A 6,803-nucleotide genomic window follows, 5' to 3' on the forward strand; every position below is an offset into this window, starting at 1 on the left:
CAGCCGAGCCAAGGGCAGCAGAGGACATCGCAAGCCAAACCGGCGAGAGGGACACCATTCCCGGCGAGCCAGCACGATCCAGCGAGGCGTTCAACGTGGGAAGGCGACGACGAAAGAACGTAGTTCTACATTATCATTACATCACCCCGGCCGAGGGTCAAGTCGGCGAATAAAAGATCACTGTGTACTCCCAATCTTCTGTGCGCTTTTCACTGGTCATCATTTGGTGGGACGAACACTTACATCTTCTGAGCTAGCCGCACGACATTCGTAGCGAGCAGATAATAAAGAAAATCAGTTCGTTAGAAATTCCAGAAATGTGTAATATTGGTTCCCTTGAAATTAATGATGATGACATTTCTGAAGCTATTTCACAATTTGACGACTCCATTAAGCCTGACATTGATGGAGTTTCTTCATGTTTTCTTAAAAAATTTTATCACAGTCTTCTTCAACCCCTTAAGATAATATTCTCGTCTTCGCTACTTCAGGGTAAATTTATTTCTAGATGTAAATTTGCCAAAATTTTACCGGTTCATAAAGACGGAAGCAAGTCTGAGGTTTCTAATTACAGGCCGATTGCTAAAATAAGCAATATAGCAATTCGAGAGAATTGTAGTTAAAAAATTATCCTTCCTGATACGTACTTATATTGACCCTAATCAGCACGGGTTTATACCTGGTCGTTCTACTACCTCGAATTTAGCTATTTTCGCTAAACATTGCATACAAGCCTTTGAGTTACATTCCCAAGTGGACACAGTTTATACTGCTTTCGCCAAGGCTTTTGATAAGGTTTCTCACTCTGCCTTGCAAGCAAAACTTTTTAAGCTTGGTATTCACGACTCTTTTCTAAATTGGATCTCTTCTTATTTGGCAAACCGATCCTATCATGTTGAGGTCAGCGGGTTTGTTTCTAACCTCTTTGAAGCAACCTCTGGTCTTCCTCAAGGCAGTTCTCTTGGTCCTTTGCTTTTCATTATTTTCATTAATGATATTTGTTTCTGCATTCAATCTGCCAAGTATCTTCTTTATGCGGATGACCTTAAAATATACATGCGAGTGAATTCCTTAAATGACTGCTATTTGCTACAATCGGACTTGAACAAAATCAGTTTATGGTGTATTCAGAACTATTCACCTCTCAACCTAAATAAATGTTATGTTGTTCGCTATAGTAAATGTATCTTAAATATTCTTTCTACATATGTGATTAATAACCACTCACTCTCTGCACTTACTGAGATTATGGATCTTGGGGTCCTCTTCGACAATAAATTTCTGTTTATTAATCATGTAAGCCATATTCTGCCGAAGGCATATGCAATGTTCGGATTTGTCAAAAGAAACACTATACTTTTTAAGGACCCATACTCAATACTGACAGTTTTCTCAGCATTTGTGCGTTCAAGAGTGGAATATGCTTCCTTTATTTGGAACTCTTCAGGTGTTGTTCATATTAAAATAATTGAGACGCTACAGAAAAAAACCTAAAATTTGCACTTCAGCCGTAACACTTTTCGGAACCTTTGCCGGCTCATGCCAATTTTATCTACTGCATACCTGCAGTCTTGTAATGTGTAGGTGGCTGGGGTGATACTATATGATGATAAGGACTCAAGCGCATAGGTCCAGCTGCTCCTTGTCGGCTATTTGGGGTGGTGATCTTTTCCTTCATCATAAGCCAGTTAAATTCTAAAATTTTATCAAATTTTGCTTGCAGCGACAAGTGGTACAGGATAGGCAAAATCATATGAATCCACACAAACACGAAGAGGGATAGCTATTTGACTCGCGGAATTCCTAGTGTTCCTCAGGTGTTTTTAAAGGAACTATATCTGCCCTTCCTGCCTTGGCCATTCTTTACCGAAAACCACAATATCATTGAATGGCCCCTTTTACTAAATCGGGTTTTACAGGGGACTCATCCTAGTCGAAGGCAAACAAAACAGACTTTAGCAAATCATTATAAAATATAATTAAAACCTAATGAAATTTCTTAGTACTAGAGGACAAGAGATATTAAATAAGAACATAAATACATGCAATACACTTAGATTAATAAATATATACTCGAAGTAAAATGGAAATACGAGTTTAAAATCAAAAATATCATTTAAGAGTGAGTTTATGGAAATTACAGAAATTGCAGTGATGAGCTTTCGGCGAAATCAAATAAAGTGGTTTTATTTCTTCAAAATATATCTCACCCATAAATTCGAGAGTCGAGAGAGATGATAATATCGCTCTCTTTTCGTTTCCTTTTTGGACTATTTAATTTGTTATGCTTAGTACGGTGGGACATATCAAAATTCTTTTAGTATATATTTTCATGGAGACATATTAAAAAAATGAGATACTTGACTCACCGCTATTCCGGAGATCCACCGACGAAAGCGCTTGCGCAAGTGTACCTTAGGCTGAAAATTAAAATTTCTATATTGTTTGTAAATATTGTTTAAAGCAATCTGGGCCTTTAGCCTCTCAGCATTAAAGCCTTCTGGCCTTTTAACTATCACCACACTTTCCTTTTTCTTTTTTTTCCTTTTACACACGCTTGCTCTCTTCACATAACCTAGACAAAAAAAAATTACAAAATAAACTTATAAATTATCCATTTTTCCGCATTCTCCGACTGATCTTTAGCTTTCCGAATTACTTTACATTTCGTGCGGCGCTTAAACTCTTATTCTATATTATTACGCCGAATTAATTTAAATTAGACCAATCGTGGACAGAAGCGTCTTGCCTAGGTCAGCACGCCGAAAAAAACTGCCTCTCAAGCTGAGCTTTGGCAATTCACGCTCGCTGTTGGGAGATAACAAAGATAATGAAGATTACGAATAAATGCAATATTGGTGTAATATGGGAAGGTGTTAAAACTTGAGCTCTCTTTGACTCTTTTCCGCTCTCTCCATCCTGATTCGGCTTCCAGCGCCTAAGGTGGATTTAATAAATACAACTTTAGTGACTTTTAGGCCTTTGAGACTCCTTTGGTGACGATAATTTCCCTTCTGTATGATGAATTCGATCTCTTTTGGGTATCTTGAGGTATTATTCCCTCTACGAAGCAAAGGCCGGATCCAATATTTGACACTGAGCGCCAAACCTAAATCAAAAAAAAACACTGCCGAAAAGGGAAAGAGAGCCAGTAGCTCGTGGCTCTGGGCGGGAAGCTAAGTTAGCCCCCATCGGATAACTCTCTGTTTTCCGGGGAAATGACAACTGACTCTATTGCCTCTCGCAGCACCCAACTGACCCTTATATGGCGCCACTTTCAGATTTTTGCCTCATAGATGGCCCTGCCCAGCGATTTACCTGCCACAAGCGTTACAGTCTAGTAGATCGGCGTTCGATAGCGAGCCTGCTCTTTATCAACGATGTTATAATTGGTAATATTGATAGTCCCTTCATATTAAGCTCAATTAAATTCAACGTCCCATCCAGGAGTCTCCGTACCGTCATCCCATTTTTTGAAAGTGCTACGAGGACTAACTATGCGCGGAATGAGCCAATCTTAAGAGCTTTAAGACTTTTTAACTCTTTGCCACAAAGTATTCGATTGGTTTGGGGATCCAAGAAGGATGTGCTTAGGCAATTGGTTAGGGAATATTTTTAAATTAATATTTAGTTTTAAAGTTAAGTTTGCTGATAAGCCAGATAAGGATTTATCCATTGGCGAATATTTAAAAAAAATAATTAAATAAATACACTAAATAATATAGGTATGGATAAATATTTTAGAATATTATGAACTATAGAAAAAATAAATGAAAAAGCTGCAAATTTTCTTTTTTTTTTAATTTTTTTGAATGTTTAAATTTATTCGAATTGGACAACGACATTCTAAAGCTGTCATAGGAACGATCGAATTATTTAGTTTGCTTGCAAAATGAAAAATCTAAAATATTCTTTTAAATTACTGGGCGTATTCAGCAAAAATTTCATCCCGCAAACAAAATGGCACTTATCTGCTCAATTAACAAAAATTATTGGCTTGGAACTTATTGGTATCGAGGTGTTTCGCACCAGAAACAGCAAAAAAAAAATTTTAATGGACAAGTGTACTACGTACACTACATTATGTTGTTGTATTAGGAAAGACAAGGTGGCTTATTTATTTTTTTACAGCTGAAAGCAAAATCTGGACCGTATACTACAGCACTGCCTACTACATTCGTGGCCACATCACAATTAAGAAATTCTTGCAATTCTTCTAATTGATACTTATAAGGAAATAATTAAATTCATGATTTTTAATTTAATTTATTTTTTGTTTTAATATTTATTTTGTTATTTATTCTTATCGATATTTTTACGACCGATATACGCCAGCAGATATGTATCATGTATTAAGAAAAGGTATCTTACTATCATACGCGTTCAGAACTATCGTAAGAAATCCATCGGAGATCAGTGATCATGTTGATCTGCTGAATACGCCCAATGTCATACCCTTCAAAGTACTCCCTTCCCGATAAAGTACAATATGATAACGATTTCCAATCCTCGAAACATGCCAAAAAGTCCCCCCTGTCTGGTATAGCCATCAGCGCCTTCTTTGATTCTGTTTTTATTTTAATAGACTCGAAACGGGTTTCCCGGAGTGGACTTTTGAGTTTTAGAATACCCAGAAGTCACACGAAGCCAAATCATGCGAGCGCAGTAGTTAGGGAGAACGATATGCGTCGAATTTTTAGCGAAATGGTTATGAAGAACGAGAGACCCAAATGGTTTATCAAAATGGTTTTCACACGTCTTTTTGAGATTCCAACAATATCAGTAAGACGTCAACCGACGATTTTTATTCCTTCACTTTATTGACGGGTTGGTCGTCTGTTGACGTCGATGGTCGTCCGCAGCGTTCAAAGGTTTCAACAAGTTCTCGGCCCTCTTTGAAGTCTGTGTATCTCTTTTAAATTTTTCTCTGCGACAAGGTAAAATCACCAAAGGCCATTCGCCACATCCTCAACGTTTCCGCACGCAAAAATTTCATTCCGCAAACAAACTGACACTTATTTGCTCAATTAACGAGTTACATGAGTTTCACAGTTTTTAAAAATCGAATTTTTTAATATTCTTATTAAATTTATTAAAAATTGTCGCACAATTTTTACACAAATTATCAGTTTTATTCCTTTGCCCAATACCTCGTTATGGTCTTAAGTTTTTTATTTATTACTTCTGGTGATCCTGCAAAAAGTTCTTTGGTCAACGCGAAGAGATCTTTGTTCCAAAGATTTTTCCGAAATTACGCCGAGTTTTGAATTTTTTTTTTATAAATTTCACAAAAACTTATTGAGGATGTATTAAAATAAAATCAAAATTTTAATACAAATTTCTATATTTAATATGAAAAAAAATGATTGTAAATAGGTCGTTTTCTGTACGAGAAAACCTATGTAACCCCTTAAACCAGACATTGTAAAAAGCGAAAAATAAACTTTTGGTCGTTTGTTAAAAAATGGGTAAATATATTACTGATAATGACTTTGACATAAAATTAGGCCCAGATGTCCTCAACAGTCCTGACAACACAAAAAAAACATATCAGCTATACGATACAATCGATTTTAATCAAATAAAAAACGTAAATTACTGTGAATCACAGAACTATAAAAATTAAAAATAATAAAAGTTATAATTTTTTTATTTATTTTTTTTCCGAACGATGTGACCTATATGATATATTCGTCCGATTATATACTACCTGCAATAAGAAGACAACTTTTGGGAAAGATTCGTTTAGATAGCTTTAAAACAGAGGGACTAGTTGGAGTGGAAACGAACGGACAGACGGAAGAAGAGGAGGACAGACGGACACCGACACTTCTAGTGATGCTGGTCAAGAATATATATTCTTTATAGGATCGGAAATATCTCCTTCACAGCGCTGAAAACATACTAAAATGTTAATAACGTCTGTCTCTCTGAAAGAAGGGATAAGGTACGAGGTTAACTTGTGTTCTCACAAAACCACAATCATCCAACCACAGCCGTCAGCAATCAAAGTGGCGCAAGCAGAATTTTTAAATATCTGTACTCTTATTATATTCAACAAATATTTTTAAAGATAATCTTTTAACCGTTATTCTATACAACGGTTAAATGATTATCTATTAAATATTTTTTTGGCTTAAACGACTTAATCTCTGAATTGCTGAAAACTCAGAAAAAATTTTACGTAGTTGAGAGAACGACCCAAAATGTTTCCTGCAGGAAACAGCTGTTTCATCAAACAACCATTTCAGTTGATGCTTGTCTTATATTTTGCTTGAGTTCGAGGAAAAGTTAAGAAAAACTTTAATACAAAATAAGGGGTTTTAAACCAAACAGTGGACTGTCTAATTTCTTAGTTTGCAAATATTTGGTGATTACTTTCATATTGGGACCATTGTTGCCTTCTTAGTTTTAGTAAAATGAGAACACAAATTGTCAGCTAGAAACGTGCAGTTGGAAACGGTTGGAATTTTCAACAAATGTGAAACTCCGATTTCCACAGAACACATCAACCTTCCATCTTCCAATTTCAGATGATCTGAACAGCTGTTTCTCGTTAAAACGTAAGCAAAGTCAACAGGTCAAGCATTATTGTTTATGTTTTGATAAGCTACAGCTGTTAAGATCAGCTGAAATCGGAAGATGGAAGGATAAAGTGTGGGGAACAGATGAAAATTTGAGGTATAGGCCTCAAATATGGTCAAAAAACTCTTTTTTCTTAAAAAAATCTGCACTTATTATTGTTTTGATCAAACTTATTTTGAAAAAGTTAATGTATAAAAAAAAGGCAGTGTTTCAATTTT

The sequence above is a fragment of the Drosophila gunungcola genome, unplaced genomic scaffold (genome assembly GCF_025200985.1).
Source record: "Drosophila gunungcola strain Sukarami unplaced genomic scaffold, Dgunungcola_SK_2 000054F, whole genome shotgun sequence".
NCBI lineage: Eukaryota > Metazoa > Arthropoda > Insecta > Diptera > Drosophilidae > Drosophila > Drosophila gunungcola.